Genomic DNA, 17766 nt, shown 5'->3' with positions numbered 1-17766 from the left:
AAGCAGAAGATCAAGGAAACAGAGGCTTTGAATGAGACACTGGACCAGATGGACTTCACAGATATATACAGAGGATTCTACCCTGAAACAACAGAATACACAGTCTTCTCGAGTGCACATAAAACATTCTCCAGAATAAATCACATACTGGTCACAAATCATGTCTCAACCAGTACCAAAAGATTGGGATCATTATCTGCATAATATCAGACCACAATGCTTTGAAACTAGAACTCAACATCACAAGAGGAAATTTGGAAGGAGCTCAAATACTTGGAAGTTAAAGAGCATCCTACTAAAGAATGAATGGGTCAACCAGGAAATTAGAGAAGAATTTTAAAAATTCATGGAAACAAATGAAAATGAAAACACAACTGTTCAAAATGTTTGGGATGCAGCAAAGGCAGTCCTAAGAGGGAAGTATATAGCATTACAGGCCTTTCTCAAGAAACTAGAAAAGTCTCAAATACCAAGCTAAACCTTACACCTAAAGGAGCTGAAGAAAGAACAGAAAATAAGCCTAAACCAAGCAGCAGAAGAGAAACAATAAAGATTGGAGCAGAAATCAATGAAATAGAAATCAAAAGAACAGAACAGATCAATGAAACTGGAAGGAGGTTCTTGGAAAGAATTAATAAGATCCATAAACCCTAGCCAGACTTATCAAAAAGAAAAGAGAAAGGACCCAAATAAATGCAATCATAAACAAAAGAGGAAATATCACAACCAACACCAAAGAAATGCAAACAATTCTGAGAACATATTATAAGCAAATATATGCCAATAAATTTGATAATCTGGAAGAAATGGATATATTCCTAGAAACATATAAACTATCAAAACTGAAACAGGAAGACATAGAAAACCTGAACAGACTCATAGCCAACAAGGACATTGAAGCAGTCATCAAAAACTTCCCAACAAACAAGAGTCCAGGACCAGATGTTTTCCCAGGGGAATTCTACAATACGTTTAAAGAAGAAAAAATACCTATTTTTCTGAAACTGTTTCAAAAAATAGAAATGGAAAGAAAACACAAATAACCCAGTCAAGAAACGGGCAGAAGACGTGAACAGACATTTCTCCAAAGACATACAATAGCAAACTGACACATGAAAAAATGCTTCACATCACTTGGCATCAAGGAAATACAAATTAAAACCACTATGAGATACCATCTCACACCAGTCAGAATGGCTAAAATTAACAAGTCAGGAAACAATAAATGTTGGCAAGGATGTGGAAAAAAGAGAATCCTCTTACACTGTTGGTGGTAACACAAGCTGGTACAGCCACTCTGGAAGACAGTATAGAGAGGTTCCTCAAGAAGTTAAAAATAGAGCTACCCTATGATCCAGCAATTGCGCTACTAGATATTTACCCCAAATATACAAATGTAATGATTACTCAGCCATTAGAAATGGCAAATATCCACCATTTGCTTCAACGTGAGTGGAACTGAGGGTTTTATGCTGAGTGAAGTCAATTGGAGAAGGACAAATATATGGTTTCATTCATACAGGAAATATAAAAAATAGTGAAAGAGATTATAGGGGAAAGGAGAGAAAATGAGTGGGAAATATCAGAGAGTACCCTCTCAGAACATGAGAGACTCCTAACTCTGGGAAACGAACAAGAGATAGTGGAAGGGGAGGTGGGTGGGGGGACGGGGTGACTGGGTGATGGGCACTGAGGAGGGCACTTGATGGGATTAGCACTGGGCATTATACTATATGTTGGCAAATTGAACTCCAATAAAAAAATACTAAATAAATTAATTAAATAAATTTTTTAAAAGACCAGTTAAAAAAAAAAGAATAAAACACAAATGTAATGATTCGAAGAGGCACCTGCACCCCAATGTTGATAGCAGTAATGTCCACAATAGCCAAATATGGAAGACCCCAGATGTCCATCAACAGAAGAATAAATATGGAGATATATATATATATACATACACAATGGAATATTACCCAGCCATCCCAAAGGATGAATACTTACCATTTCCATCAACATGGATGGAATTGGAGGGTATTGTGCTGAGTGAAACAAGTCAATAAGAGACACCTATCATATGGTTTCCCTCATATGTGGAATATAAGAAACAGCACAGTGGACCAAGGGGAAGGGAGGGAAAACTGAGTGGGAAGTCATCAGAAGGGGAAAAAAACCATAAAACACTCTTAACTCTAGGAAACAAACTGAGGGTTGCTGGGGAGAGAGGAGCTGGGTCAGGGGGTGGGGCAACTGGGTGATAGGCATTAAGTAGGGCATGTGATATGATTAGCACTGGATATTGTACTCAACTGATAAATTATTGAACTCTACATCTGAAAGTAATGATGTGCTATATGTTGGCTAATTGAATTTAATTTTAAAAATAGTTAATAACCTCAATTGTAAAAAAAAAAAAACTATTAAAAAAACAGTAAAACTTAGTCCCCAAATTTTTGTTTGTTCAGCTTCATGTAATCTAATATCCTGCCATTATATATATTAATCTGGTCTGATAGCTTTTTTAATTTATTTGAATTCAATTAGAAATAAATACCTTATAGTACATTGTAAACCAGCAAGATCATGCGTTATAGTTACTAGAATATTCTAGAGGTTTTATATCTCAAGAGGCAAGGGAAGAATTCTTCTCAGTTTTTCTAAGACAGCTAATACACCATTTCGCCAAACCTCTGGAGCGAAGCATCTCCGTTCTTGTTACAGTTCCTTGTTTTGGGTCAGCTGTCCAATTTGCCCATTTTACTTATTATTTTCCCTTCCCTCCTTACATGGAAAAAAGTATGTGGTCATATTTAAACAGACATACTCAAAGAAAAATAACATCACATGTCAACACAGTCTTCTTTCCTAGGTGAATACATTTGCATATTTTCATATTTTTATATTAACTTTTCTTTTTCCCAGAAGCAGCATGGCTTTATAGAAGTTTACAGATTTGGCAGTGTTACAAATATCTCTAGTACGTTCCCTCTCCATGCTCTGGCTATCCAGGGAGCTCCGTGTAGCCTGCTCCTTTATTCTTTCCATTACTCCCTTGACATTTTGGAAGCATCCTTGTTCCTTGGACACCAGGTGTTCCAGACCCATCTAAAATGTCTTTCTTTAAGACATGGCATTGGGGATGCCTGGGTGGCTCAGCAGTTGAGCATCTGCCTTTGGCTCAGGGCATGATCCCGGGATTGAGTCCCACATCAGGCTCCCTGCATGGAGGCTGCTTCTCCCTCTGCCTATGTCTCTGCTTCTCTCTCTGTGTGTCTCTCATGAATAAATAAATAAAATCTTGGACAGCCCTGGTGGCTCAGCAGTTTAGCACTGCCTTCAGCCCAGGGTGTGATCCTGAAGACCCAGGATCGAGTCCCATGTCGGGCTCCCTGCATGGGGCCTGCTTCTCCCTCTGCCTGTGTCTCTGCCTCTCTCTCTCTCTTTGTGTCTGTCATGAATAAATAAATAAAATCTTTAAAATAATAATAATAAATAAATAAATAAATAAATAAATAAATAAAATCTTTAAAAAAAAAAAGAGATATGGCATTGACCACTCCCAAAGGATCCTGGTGTATCAGATGAGTCCGTGTATCATTTGGCTGTCACTAGATGATATACAGAGATTGAGATATTTGGTTTGTGCTGACATTTGCAATTCAATTCCAACAAGACTAAATCCTTTCATAATTTAGCACTCTTTCCCATGAAACATTCAGCCTACTTCCTCTTTAGTAAATGTGCTTACACATCCTGCAAGACCTGCCAAGTCAGCTCTCTCCCGAGGTTTTGTGCCAGTGTTTCCTGTTTCTGGGGGCAGAGAGCTCAACAGTATGAGCTTCAGTTGTAAACCTCAAGAGTACAGAGACATTTGAGCCATTTTTCTCTCTGTAATAGTGCACAGCTATAAGACTTGTACAATTTACATGTAAGAGACCATTTTCTTTTTTTAATTTTTATTTATTCATAAGAGACAGAGAGAGAGGCAGAGACATAGGCAGAGGGAGAAGTAGGCTCCCTACAGAGAGCCTGATGCAGGACTTGATCCCAGGATCCCAAGATCATGACCTGAGTCAAAGGCAGACACTCAACCACTGAGTCACCCAGGTACCCTTAAAAGACCATTTTCAAGAAAAAAAGTATATTCTAAAACTTCTGTATAGTCTTTGTATGACCATTCTCTTACACCATACACAAAGATAAACTCAAAATGGTTGAAGGATCTAAATGTGAGACAAGAATCCATCAAAATCCTAGAGGATAACACAGGCAACAACCTTTTTTAATTTGGCCACAGCAACTTCTTGCAAAATACATCTATGAAAGCAAGGGGAACAAAAGTAAAAATGTACTATTGGGTCTTAATCAGGATCAAAAGCTTCTGCACATCAAAAAAAACAGTCCACAAAACTAAAATACAACCTACAGAATGGGAGAAGATATTTGCAAACGACATATCAGATAAAGGGCTAGTATCCAAGATCTATAAAGAATTTATCAAACTTAACACCCAAGAAACAAACAATCCAATCATGAAATGGGCAGAAGACATGAACAGAAATTTCTCCAAAGAAGATATACACATAGCCAAGAAACACATGAGAGAATGCTTCACATCACTTGCCATCAGGGAAATATGAATCAAAACCACAATGAGATACCACCTCACACCAGTGAGAATGGCACAAATTCACAAGACAGGAAACAACAAATGTTGGAGAGGATGTGGAGAAAGGGGAACCCTCTTGCACTGTTGGTGGGAATGCAAACTGATACAGTCACTCTGGAAAACTGTGTGGAGGTTCCTCAAGAAGTTAAAAATAGAGCTACCCTGTGACCCAGCAATTGCACTACTGGGTATTTACCCCAAAGATACTGATGTGGTGAAATGCCTGGACACATGCACCCCAATGTTCATAGCACAATAGCTCAACTGTGGAAGGAACCATGATGTCCTTTGACAGATGAATGGATAAAGAAGATGTGATATATATATATATACTGTATATATATATACAATTAAATATTACTCAGCCATCAGAAAAGATGAATACCTACCATTTGCTTCAATGTGGATGGAACTGGAAGGTATTATGCTGAGTGAAATAAGTCAATTGGAGAAAGACAATCATCACATGGTTTCACTCATACATAAAATATAAGAAATAGTGAAAGGGATTATAAGGGAAAGGAGGGAACTGAGTGGGAAAAATTAGAGAGGGAGACAAACCATGAGAGACTGCTAACTCTGGGAAACAAAGTGTTGCCGAAGGGGTGGGAGGTGGCTGGGTGATGGACACTGTGGAGAGCACTTGATGGGATGAGCACTGGGTGTTATACTATATGTTGGCAAATTGAATTTAATTTTTAATAACTTTATTTTTTATTGGTGTTCAATTTGTCAACATACAGAATAACACAGTGCTCATCCCATCAAGTGCCCCCCTCAGTGCCCACCACCCAGTCACCCCCCACCCCCCGCCCACCTCCCCTTCCACCACCCCTAGTTCGTTTCCCAGAGTTAGGAGACTTTCAAGTTCTGCCTCCCTTTCTGATATTTCCCACTTATTTTTTCTCCTTTCCCGTTTATTCCCTTTCACTATTTTTTATATTCCCCAAATGAATGAGACCATATAATGTTTGTCCTTCTCTGATTGAGTTATTTCACTCAGCATAATACCCTCCAGTTCCATCCATGTCGAAGCAAATGGTGGGTATTTGTCGTTTCTAATGGCTGAGTAATATTCCATTGTATACATAAACCACATCTTCTTTATTTTTTTAATGTAAAAATAAAAGAACAAAGCCACTCTAGGGACAAAACTAATGCCTAATGATATGCTGGATGGTCAAAGCTAACATTTAGCAATTAGGGACATCTGACTGGGAATCAAACTTGAGTGCTCTGCTTTTTAGGGAATATTGTGGGGGAACAATATCCCCTAAATATCACAAAAGCTCTCATACTTTGTATTTCTTTTCACTATTTGCATTGCATGTTCATGAGGTATCATTTAGAATAATAGCCATTTAGATATAGTCCTTAATGCACCATTTAAAATTATTTTCATGTTATAAACTTCATTTTTTTATTTATTTTTTATTGGTGTTCAATTTACTAACATACAGAATAACCCCCCGTGCCCGTCACCCATTCACTCCCACCCCCCGCCCTTCTCCCCTTCCACCACCCCTAGTTCGTTTCCCAGAGTTAGCAGTCTTTACGTTCTGTCTCCCTTTCTGATATTTCCCACACATTTCTTCTCCCTTCCCTTATATTCCCTTTCACTATTATTTATATTCCCCAAATGAATGAGAACATATAATGTTTGTCCTTCACCGACTGACTAAACTTTAAATTAAGTTTTAAGTTTTATTACCTGAAGAGTGATATATAAATGTTGTTTGATACATAAATGTGATATATATATATGATTCATAAATATGATTCAAAATTAATTAAAATTTCATGAATTCCCAACACTACAATAAAGACATAAAATCATAGTTAACATCATTACTATCCATCTATTATCACTTATTCAATCAATTCATGGATACCTATTTGTTTTTTTTGTTTTTTTTTTGTTTTTTTTTTTTTTTAAGGGTGGATACCTATTTGGAATGGTGCATGCAGCATACTTCTTCAAAAGAGATAGGAACTGCAATGATCATTGGTATACAAGTATCTGTCTGAGTCCCTGTGTTCAAATCTTTCAGATGTAGCTAGGAGTGGAATTGATGGATCATGTGGTATTTCTATTTGCATGTTAGAGGAACCACAGTGGTGTTCCACAATGGCAGCACCATTTTCCATTCTTACCAGCAATGTACAGAGGTTCCAAATTTTCCTCATCCTCACCAACACTAGTTATCATTTAAAAAAAATCATATGGCCATCCTAGTAGGTATGAAGTGGTATCCCTCACAATGAATTGCCATTCAGCCATAAAAAAGGAATGAAGTTCTGATACACTCTACAGCAAGGATGGATCTTGAAAACATTACACTTAGTGAAATGAGCCAAAGTTAATGGGCAAATATTGTGTGATTCCACTTAAATGAAATACCTACAATAGCCAAATTCATAGGAACAGAATGTAGATTAGAGGTTACCAGGGGCTGGGAAGTGGAGATGGGAATGTATCGTTTAATGGTCATAGGGATGATATGAAAGTTTTAGAAATGGGTAGTACTGATGGTTGCACAATGTCATGAATATAATTAACACCACTGAATTGTATACCAAAAAATGGTTACAATGGCAAATTTATGTTATATATGCTCCACCACAATGAAAATCATTTTAAAAAAAGAGTTGGGATCCCTGGGTGGCGCAGCAGTTTGGTGCCTGCCTTTGGCCCAGGGCGCGATCCTGGAGACCCAGGATCGAATCCCACGTCAGGCTCCCGGTGCATGGAGCCTGCTTCTCCCTCTGCCTATGTCTCTGCCTCTCTCTCTCTCTCTCTGTGACTATCATAAATAAATAAAAATTTAAAAAAATTTAAAAAAAATAAATAAATAAATAAAAAAAAGAGTTAATGATATAAATGCACCTCACAAAACATTAACGGGAGGGTCACTATGGCCAATGACTAAGGTTGCAGGTCATTTGAAAAACTGGCAGGAGAGGGGAGGCATGAATTCATGCCTTCCTGAGCCTATTTTGTGGCACTCATCTCTTGTTCATAGTTTCTCTGAAATCATGCCCATTTTTGTGTGCTCACATGCTCAGGTACGAGAAGAATACAGGAATTGGTTCAAGAAGATGAAGAAAAGGACAGAAACTAACAACTATGACTTGTTTGGCTCAGTCACCCACACCAGAATGGTAGGATTTCCTCTTCTCCCATTCCATGCTTTTCCCCATGTTTGACCCTTCGTGATTTCATCCATTTGAGAATCCTGATCTTTGGGAGTAGTCTTCATGAATGAATACCATCAGCCAAGGGTGGAATCTTTGTAGAATTATTTGTACAAAACTCTCCTAACATAATTCACACTACTGTGAACTTCTTTGAAGGCAAAAACATGGAACTTCTCTGTTGTTCCAAAGACCTAGAGCTAGTCTAGTTCACAAAAGCAGACACTCCAGAGCCATAAGCAACAGAAACATGAAGGGAAAAGTTTCTTGTTTAAGTAAAACTTCTTCACAAGTTCAGAATGGTTACTAACCTTGATTGACTACATTAGGGTTGATCTGTTAAGTTTTCTTAAAAGGAGAAGAGAATGGGTCTCAAGACAGCAGCAGTAGAAGGGACATAAAAGAAATACTGTTTGCTTCTCCTCAATATTTTATTATGAAAAATCTCAGACACAGAAAAGTTTTAATAATTTTACAATGAACATCCATATATGCACTACCTATAGTCTATAATTAACATTTTCATACAGTGGCTTTATTTCATATCTGCCCATCTATCCATCCCCAATCACTGCATGACCTTTTCTTATTTTTTATATGATCACATTTTAATCATTCAGTTTGTAGCTTTCAACAAGCCAAATCTGTTGCTTTTGTTCTTTGAGGTGAATCATCCAAGAACACGTAAATCAATCGGCAAAAAATTTTTTGGTCTATTATAGCTGTTCTGAATCCTAGGAGTCATCTCCGAATGAAATGAGTTAACACTAGTAAAGCATTTAGAACAATGCTGGTAGGTAGTAAGAGCCATATCAGTATTTGTTAGATAAAAGTTTAATAAATAGTGCAATCCCCACAGTGGAGATCATGGGCATTGAATATGTGTGCTCCCTTCAGTATTCCTGCTCACGGATTTATATCAGAAGCTGGGGACACTTGGTTGCCTGAAACCCATGGTTGGAAGTTTGTTTCTTTTTTTTATAATAAATTTATTTTTTATTGGTATTCAATTTACCAACATACAGAATAACACCCAGTGCTCATCCTGTCAAGTGCCCCCCTCAGTGCCCGTCACCCAGTCACCCCCACCCCCCGCCCTTCTCCCCTTCCACCACCCCTAGTTCATTTCCCAGAGTTAGTAGTCTTTATGTTCTGTCTCCCTTTCTGATATTTCCCACACATTTCTTCTCCCTTCCTTTATATTCCCTTTCACCATTATTTATATTCCCCAAATGAATGAGAACATATAATGTTTGTCCTTCTCTGATTGACTTACTTCACTCAGCATAATACCCTCCATTTCCTTTTCATGATAAACAGCTTTCTCTTTTGTCCCAGAGTCCTTCAAAGCTAAGCCAGGCATTTCTTCCTCTTTGCTACTTTGAACCTTTAGAAAGGCTGGTGAGAATTGAATGAGGAGCTTGATTGAAAGGTGTAAATCAAAAGCTCAGAATTAATGCATCATTTATATACATAAGCTGTAACAATAATCTGAGAATGGTGTGTTTTAGTGGAAAAAGCAGACTAGAGGAAGCAGGATACGGAGAAAGGGAGAAATAGAGCATGCGGACCTTCTGTTGGGAGTGAGAAATGAAGGGATCTCATCAACCCGTAGAAGGTGTTGAGTGTGGACCCATTATAGTTTCAGCTCAGCAACCTTCTCTTTAGCTGACCGTGAGTAGGTGTTTTCACTCTGTGGTCCTCAGCTCCTGTCCGTTGAGGATGCTAAAACCATGTGATCATTCAACAAATATGCATGGACAGCCTGCTCTGTGCCAGTCACTGTCTACGCATTGAGAACATGATGGTAAAGAATAGATGCTGTTCCGGCCTTAAGAGAATTCAGTCAGCGAAAAGATGGGGACTGAATAATCACAATCACAATGGCAATGACTCACCCAGTTCTCATTCTGGCAGATTACTTGAAACCTCCAGCAGATAATCTTTTGATACAATAGCTTATATGGCTCCTTGATTTTAATCTGGAAAGTACCTGTTCTTTTACTTATAATTGGCATATCATTAATACATTTTCTTTCCCTTCTGTCAATTTCCCAAATGGAGATGGAAAAGACAGTGGGCTTTCCCGGGAAAAGCAGCAACTTATCTTCATGGCATAACGTAACCCACACTCCAGACTCATCATCTTGCTTTCCTGAGAGTAAAAAAGAAGAAGAGTAAAGCAACTTATTAAAATGTGTTTGGGTAACTCTTCCATCATACCGTGGACATGTGAATGGAAATTATGTTTTTATTCCATAACAGGGTTTGGAGAGCTTCCTTCAAGATCTTGACTCCTACTCTCTCCTATACTTGATACATATGTACCCAATTTGCTATGAAAGCAAACTGTTTTCTTTTGGTCTTTCTTCCTCCCTTTCTCCCCCTCCTACGCTCCACACTCCCTCCTTCCTTCCTTCCTTCCGCCTTCCTTCAGTTTATATTGGGGCATGGCACTCTCTGAACCAATTTTCCCACTATGCCTGCCTGGTTTACATGAGTCTCATCTCATTGGTGTATTTCCATATTCCATACTATTGTTTTCAAACTAGATGGTCTGATCATTTGAGAGAAGGCTGGGTCTTTGATGCTGGAGACTCAAGAGAAAGACACAGGGCAGAGAATTTAAAGAATGAACTGCTAGTTTGAGCATATAAAGTTTGTGCTGATTTGCACAGTGTTTGAATAACTGTGGAATACTCGATACTGATATTATTGCTACTCCTAGCAACTGGTTGCTCCACTTGCTCTTCCATTTTATTCACATAATATGAGGATTTGAAGTTATCTATAAAATTTACATATCTGTGGCATGTTATTAAGGTAATTAAAATGAATTTTTCATTATTTGAAATAATGTGGTTTTTTAAACATAATTTATAACAGGAACTGAATGATTTACAGTTTTTCTCTTGCAGCAAAAATATGGGTGACAATTTCTTATGTGGTCCAGACTGGATGTACTCTGTCTTCATGTTCTCGGCTCTAACTACAATCTAAATTTGTGTTCTATTATCAAAGCCTCAAGAAATTGGGGAGTGGGGTGGGAAGGAGGGAGAGAAAGAGATTGTTAACCTTGCCTGTCTTACAGTGCTAAAAAGCTAAATACCAGTTTTGGAAAATCCTCTTGTAAGTTATCATCATGGTTGGAGTGATAATACTGATGATGATAAAGTTTGGTGTGATGTCTTTGGGTGGTTCCAAACAGCACTGATGAGATTCATTCACTCACTCACTCACTCACTCATTACTGAAAGAAATACTCAGTTTGTTATGTTTCCCTATTTCTCCACATACAATGTTGAGGAAGATGGAAGAACATTTAATAAAATGTACCAAACTGTAAAAATCGGCATATTATTTCAACATTCTTATGGATATGGATGACTTCTTTAAAAAGACAATAGTGAGCACTGGGTGTTATACTATATATTGGCAAATTGAATTTAAATTTTTTTAAATGTAAAAATAAATAAATAAAAATAAAAAGACAATCTTGGGGGGAACAGTTTTAGTTTCACAGAAAAGTTGAGAGGAAGGTACTTGTGCCCCCTAACCCCACACATGCACAGAACCCCTCCCCACTATCAAGATCTCCCACCAGATGGTACATTTGCTAAAATCAATGAACCTACACAGACACAGTATCATCATCCAAAGTCCATAGTGGACGTTAGGGTTCACTCCTGATGTTGTACCTTCTATGGGTTTGGACAAATCGGTAATGACATGTATCCACCACTATGGTATCATACAGAGTAGTTTCATTGTCATAAAAATCCTCTGTGCTCCATATCTTTATCCTCCTCACAACCCCTGGCACCACTGATCCTTTTCCTGTCTCTATAGTTTCATCTTTTCAGAATGTCACAGAGTTGGAATCATACAGTTTATAGCCTTTCAGACTGGGTCTTTTCACTCAGTCATAAGTACTTAAGGTTCCTCCATGTCTTTTCATGGTTTACTGGCTCATTCCTTTTTAGTGCTGAATAACATTCCCTTGTCTGGATGTCCCACAGTTTATTTGTCTATCACCTACTGAAGGACATATTGGTTGCTTCCAATTTTTAGCAATTATGAAGAAAGCTCCTATAAACATCCTTGTTTAGGTTTTCACATAGAGATAAATTTTTATGTCCACTTTTGTGACTGCACAATATTTTTCAAGGTGAAATTTTCTCAGGGTAAGACCACCTAAGACTGGGATCATCAAACTATGGCTGATGGTCCAAGTCCAGCTCATCACCTGCGATTTTTAAAGACCAACCATAAGCTATGGGTGGTTTTTACATTTTTAGTTCATTGACAAAATCAAAAAGAGAACAACATTTTGTGACATTGAGAAATAAATTCAAATTTCAGTGTCCACAAAGAAAGTTTTACTGGCATGCAGCCATGCCCGTTCATGTACATATTGTCAGTGGCTCCTTTTGTCTACAACAGATTTGAATAGTCACAACAAAGACAGTTATAGCCCACAAAGATGAAAATACTTACTATCTTATTTACTTTTTTTTATATGGATATAGTTGACACACACTTTATATTTTTATATGAGTATAGTTGACACACCATTTTTTTGTATTTTTTATTGGAGTTTGATTTGCCAAAATATAGCATAACACCCAGTGCTCATCATGTCGAGTGCCCCCCTCAGTGCCTGTCACCCAGTCATCCCAACCCCCCACCCACCTCCCCTTCCACTACCCCTTGTTCATTTCCCAGAGTTAGGTGTCTCTCATGTTTTGTCATCCTCTCTAATTTTTCCCACCCATTTTCTCTCCTTTCCCCTATAATCCCTTTCACTATTTTTTATATTCCTTGTATGAATGAAGCCATATAATGATTGTCCTTCTCCAATTGACTTACTTCACTCAGCATAAGACCTTCCAGTTCCATCCATGTCAAGGCAAATGGTGGGTATTTGTAATACTCCATTGTATATATATATACCACATCTTCTTTATCCATTCATCTTTCAATGGACACTGAGGCTCCTTCCAGTCTGGCTATTGTGGACATTGCTGCTATAAACATTGGGGTGCAGGTGTCTCAGTCTTTCACTGTGTCTGTATCTTTGGAGGTAAATCTCCAGTAGTGCAACTGCTGGGTCATAGGGTAACTCTATTTTTAACTCTTTGAGTAACCTCCACACATTTTCCAGAGTGACTGTACCAGTTCACATTCCTACCAACAGTGCAAGAGGGTTCCCCTTTCTCCATATCCTCTCCAGCATTTGTTGTTTCCTGCCTCGTTAATTTTCCCCATTATCACTGATGTGAGATGGTATCTCATTTTGGTTCTGATTTATATTTCCCTGATGGCAAGTGATGCGGAGCATTTTCTCATTCTCCTACATGTGGCTGTCCAATTTTCTCAACACGATTTGTTGAAGAGACTGTCCTTTTTCCAGTGGGTAGTCTTTCCTGCTTTGTTGAAAATTAGTTGACTCTAGAGTTGAGGGTCCAGTTCTGGGTTCTCTATCTGTTCCATTGACCTATGTATCTGTTTTAGTGCCAATACCATACTGTCTTGATTATTACAGCTTTGTAATAAAGCTTGAAGTCAGGTATTGTGATGCCACCAGGTTGGGTTTTCTTTTTCAACATTCCTCTGGCTATTCAGGGTCTTCTGTGGTTGCATACAAATTTTAGGATTCTTTGTTCCAGCTTTGTGAAAAATGTTGATGGTATTTTGATAGGGATTACACTGAATGTGTAAATTGCTCTGGGTAGTATAGACATTTTAACAATGTTTATTCTTCCAATCCATGAGTATGGAATGTGTTTCCACTTGTACACATCTTCCTCAATTTCTTTCATAAGTGTTCCATAGTTTTTAGAGTACAGATTCTTTACCTCTTTGGTTAGGTTTATTTCTAGATATCTTACGGGTTTTGGTGCAACTATAGATGGGATTGATTCCTTAATTTCTTTCTTTCTTCTGTCTCACTGTTAGTGTATAGAAATGCAGCTGATTTCTGTGCATTGATTTTATATCCTGCCACATTGCTGAAGTCCTGTATGAGTTCTAGCAACTGGAGGGGCAAAGTCTTTTGGGTTTTCCACATACAGTATCATGTCATCTGCAAAGAGTGAGAGTTTAGCTTCTTTGCCAACTTGGATGCCTTTTATTTCTTTTTGTTGTCTGATTGCTAAGGTTAGGACTTCTAGGACTATGTTGAACAACAGTGGTGAGAGTGGGCATCCTTATCATGTTCCTGACCTTAGGGGAAAAGCTCTCAGTTTTTCCCCATTGAGAATGATATTCACTGTGGGCTTTTCATAGATGACTTTTGTGATATTGAGGTATGTTCTCTCAATATCCCTACACTGTGGAGAGGGTTTTTTTAAGATTTAATTTATTTATTCATGAGAGACACAGAGAGAGAGGTAGAGACATAGGCAGAGGGAGAAGCAGGCTCCCTGCAGGGAGCTGATGCGGGACTTGATCCCAGGATCTCGGAATCGTGACCTGAGCCAAAGGCAGATGCTCAACCTCTGAGCCACCCAGGCATCCCTGTTCTTTTGATTTCTATTTCATTGACTTCTGCTCTAATCTTTATTATCTCCCTTCAGCTGAATTTAGGTTTTATTTGCTGTTCTTTCTACAGCTCCTTTCAGTATAACATTAGGTTGTTTTGAGCTATTTTTATGTCCATTTTTATTTCATTTTTAATCCTTTGTTCTCCAAGAATGTGTTAACTCCCAAAAAACAAATAATATGCAGAAGACATGAACAGACATTTCTCCAAAGATATCCAGATGCCCCACAAACACATGAAATGATGCTCATCACCACTCATCATCAGGAAAATAAAAATCAAAACCCAGTGCTCATCCCGTCAAGAGACCCCACCCTCAGTGCCCGTTACCCAGCCACCCCATCCCCCTGCCCACCTCCCCTTCCTCTATCCCTTGTTCACTTCCCAGAGTTAGGAGCCTCTCACATTCCACCACCCTCTCTGATTTTTCCCATTCATTTTCTCTCCTTTCCCCTATAATCCCTTTCACTATTTTCTATATTCCCCATATGAGTGAAACCATACAAATGTTTGTCCCTCTCCCATTGACTTACTTCACTCAGCATAATACTCTCCAGTTTCATCCACATCAAAGCAAATGGTGGGTATTCATTGTTTCTAATGGCTGAGTAATATTACATTGGGTGTTATACTATATATTGGCAAATCGAACTCCAATAAAAAAAAAATACAGAAGATGGCGGAAGAGGAGGGTCTCCAAATCACCTGTCTCCACCAAACTACCTAGAAAACCTTCAAATTATCCTGAAAATCTATGAATTCGGCCTGAAATTTAAAGAGAGACCAGCTGGAATGCTACAGTGAGAAGAGTTCGCGCTTCTATCAAGGTAGGAAGACGGGGAAAAAGAAATAAAGAAACAAAGGCCTCCAAGGGGGAGGGGCCCCGCGAGGAGCCGGGCTGAGGCCGGGGCGAGTGTCCCCAGGACAGGAGAGCCCCGTCCCGGAGACTAGGAGCTGCACCGACCTTCCCGGGCGGAAAGGGGCTTGCAGGGAGGTGGAGCAGGACCCAGGAGGGCGGGGATGCCCTCGGGCTCCCGGGGACAGTAACAGCAACTGCGCGCCCAGGAGAGTGCGCCGAGCTCCCTAAGGGCTGCAGCGCGCACAGCGGGACCCGGAGCAGCTCGGAGGGGCTCGGGCGGCGGCTCCGCGGAGGGGGCTGCGCGGCCCCGGGAGCAGCTCGGAGGGGCTCGGGCAGAGGAAGAGGCTCCGTGCGGAGGGGGCTGCGCGGTTCCAGGAGCAGCTCGGAGGGGCTCGGGCGGCGGCTCCGCGGAGGGGGCTGCGCGGCCCGGGAGCGCGAATCCACCAGCGCAGGCTCCGGAGCACAGGGCGCCGGGACACAGCCCAGGATCCCGCCTCCCCCGGGACAGGCAGAGGCCAGGAGGGCCCAGGACAGCAAGGACGCTCCTGCCCCAGCTGAGCAGATCAGCGGCCCCACCCCGGAGCCTCCAGGCCCTGCAGACGGAGTTCCTGCCGGAGCTGAATCCAGGTTTCCAGAGCTGCCCCGCCACTGGGGCTGTTCCTCCTGCGGCCTCACGGGGTAAACAACCCCCACTGAGCCCTGCACCAGGCGGGGGCACAGCAGCTCCCCCAACTGCTAACACCTGAAAATCAGCACAACAGGCCCCTCCCCCAGAACACCAGCTAGACGGACAACTTCCAGGAGAAGCCAAGGGACTTAAAGAACACAGAATCAGAAGATACTCCCCGGTGGTTCTTTTTTTTGTTTGTTTGTTTTTGTTTTTGTTTTTGTTTTTGTTTTGTTTTGCTTTTTGATTTGTTTCCTTCCCCCACCCCCTTTTTTTCTCCTTTCTTTTTCTTTCTCTTTTTCTTCTTTTTTTTTTTTCTTTTTTTTTTCTTTTTCTTCCCTTTTTTTTTCTCTTTCTCTTTTCTTTCCTTCTTTCTCTCCTCTCTTTTTCTCTTTTTCCCAATACAACTTGCTTTTGGCCACTCTGCACTGAGCAAAATGACTAGAAGGAAAACCTCACCTCAAAACAAAGAATCAGAAACAGTCCTCTCTCCCACAGAGTTACAAAATCTGGATTACAATTCAATGTCAGAAAGCCAATTCAGAAGCACTATTATACTGCTACTGGTGGCTCTAGAAAAAAGTATAAAGGACTCAAGAGACTTCATGACTGCAGAATTTAGAGCTAATCAGGCAGAAATTAAAAATCAATTGAATGAGATGCAATCCAAACTAGAAGTCCTAACGACGAGGGTTAACGAGGTGGAAGAACGAGTGAGTGACCTAGAAGACAAGTTGATAGCAAAGAGGGAAACTGAGGAAAAAAGAGACAAACAATTAAAAGACCATGAAGATAGATTAAGGGAAATAAACGACAGCCTGAGGAAGAAAAACCTACGTTTAATTGGGGTTCCCGAGGGCGCCGAAAGGGACAGAGGGCCAGAATATGTATTTGAACAAATTCTAGCTGAAAACTTTCCTAATCTGGGAAGGGAAACAGGCATTCAGATCCAGGAAATAGAGAGATCCCCCCCTAAAATCAATAAAAACCGTTCAACACCTCGACATTTAATTGTGAAGCTTGCAAATTTCAAAGATAAAGAGAAGATCCTTAAAGCAGCAAGAGACAAGAAATCCCTGACTTTTATGGGGAGGAGTATTAGGGTAACAGCAGACCTCTCCACAGAGACCTGGCAGGCCAGAAAGGGCTGGCAGGATATATTCAGGGTCCTAAATGAGAAGAACATGCAACCAAGAATACTTTATCCAGCAAGGCTCTCATTCAAAATGGAAGGAGAGATAAAGAGCTTCCAAGACAGGCAGCAACTAAAAGAATATGTGACCTCCAAACCAGCTCTGCAAGAAATTTTAAGGGTGCCTCTTAAAATTCCCCTTTAAGAAGAAGTTCAGTGGAACAGTCCACAAAAACAAAGACTGAATAGATATCATGATGACACTAAACTCATATCTCTCAATAGTAACTCTGAATGTGAACGGGCTTAATGACCCCATCAAAAGGCGCAGGGTTTCAGACTGGATAAAAAAGCAGGACCCATCTATTTGCTGTCTACAAGAGACTCATTTTAGACAGAAGGACACCTACAGCCTGAAAATAAAAGGTTGGAGAACCATTTACCATTCGAATGGTCCTCAAAAGAAAGCAGGGGTAGCCATCCTTATATCAGATAAACTAAAATTTACCCCAAAGACTGTAGTGAGAGATGAAGAGGGACACTATATCATACTTAAAGGATCTATTCAACAAGAGGACTTAACAATCCTCAATATATATGCTCCGAATGTGGGAGCTGCCAAATATATAAATCAATTATTAACCAAAGTGAAGAAATACTTAGATAATAATACACTTATACTTGGTGACTTCAATCTAGCTCT

The sequence above is a fragment of the Canis lupus genome, chromosome 19 (genome assembly GCF_048164855.1).
Source record: "Canis lupus baileyi chromosome 19, mCanLup2.hap1, whole genome shotgun sequence".
In the NCBI taxonomy this organism is placed as follows: Eukaryota; Metazoa; Chordata; class Mammalia; order Carnivora; family Canidae; genus Canis; species Canis lupus.
This window is presented reverse-complemented; position numbering follows the sequence as displayed.